Raw genomic sequence first — 1,215 nt, 5'->3', positions numbered from 1 at the left:
GAGAGGTACAACCCACCTATCCTGGACTTCCCGTCTTCGGGTACGACAATAATCGCTTGCAAGAAAGTTCATCAGAGGTGCACAATCGGAGATTTATGGCGCGTCCTCGAAAACTCCTTGCTGGTAAAAGACTGACCACTAAGGAAGTAAAGAGCGAAACGATGACGAATGAGATCCCGGAGACCGGAATTGTTGGGAAACAATTTGAGGAAATTATTGCAAAAATTTGGGGAATTTCGCCCCCAAAATAAAACGAATAATGTTGTAAAACGCATTTGTTCATATTTGTAAATATGTGTAAATATAGGTATTTTTGCTAGTAGTAAAAAATGTATGTATATATTTAGATTAGTTTAGATTTAGAGTATTTTTGTACAGTCGTGTTAATTATAAAACATCTGAAAAAATTTAGTTTTTCATTTAAAAACGTGATCAAGTTTGATTGCCACTTGTTGCGACAAACCACCATTCCGACCTTCCAACCCTTGTTTTGAATATTTTCTACTTAAGCTCCAGCAATGGTTTTCCTAACACACCTAGTATTTTATATGTAGGTGTGTTATAAACAGCCTGTTTCCTCAAAATGGTGAAAAGTGTTAAGAATGAAAGTTTTTTACTATTATGCACATTTGCAAATTCCGAAATTTTACATTGTAAGAGTTTGGTATGGCAACGTGTGGTTAGCGAAATAGGTTTACACTGGCAACACGGTCGGGGCCTATTTTGAGTTTAGACGTTTTTGGGTTAGCGGGTTTCGCCATCTTAAGATTTTGAGGTATTTTGGAATTTAGTGATTTTAGTAGTCTCGCTTAGTGAATTAATAAATTGCTGAAAGGTAGTGAAGGAAGGAAAGTTTATCATTTTAATCGGCCACCTCTATAGATGGTAGTAGGAAAATCCTAAAAAATAATTAAATGCACCAGCATAACGCCTGCCAGCTTCATACCCGGCGTGAAAACCCTTTTGTCATGCGTGCACTTTCGCCGTGCTTTAGAAAATTGGAGCGATGTGCATCGGTCAGTCTTGCAACTCGAACGAATCACACACTTAAAAAAGGATTTTTACTAAGCGGAACTCACCCGGACAATCAAGTGGTTGTAAAACCTCCACCCTGAAAGAATCCTCTCTAGCATGGAAGACACATTTTGCTAAGCCGAAAAGCCCACTAGACACTGCTTTCACTTCTGAGCTACCAGTGGCGACACATTTTCGTTA

The sequence above is a fragment of the Dendroctonus ponderosae genome, unplaced genomic scaffold (assembly GCF_020466585.1).
Source record: "Dendroctonus ponderosae isolate FM_Combo_2020 unplaced genomic scaffold, Dpon_F_20191213v2 Dpon_F_20191213_10, whole genome shotgun sequence".
NCBI lineage: Eukaryota > Metazoa > Arthropoda > Insecta > Coleoptera > Curculionidae > Dendroctonus > Dendroctonus ponderosae.
This window is presented reverse-complemented; position numbering follows the sequence as displayed.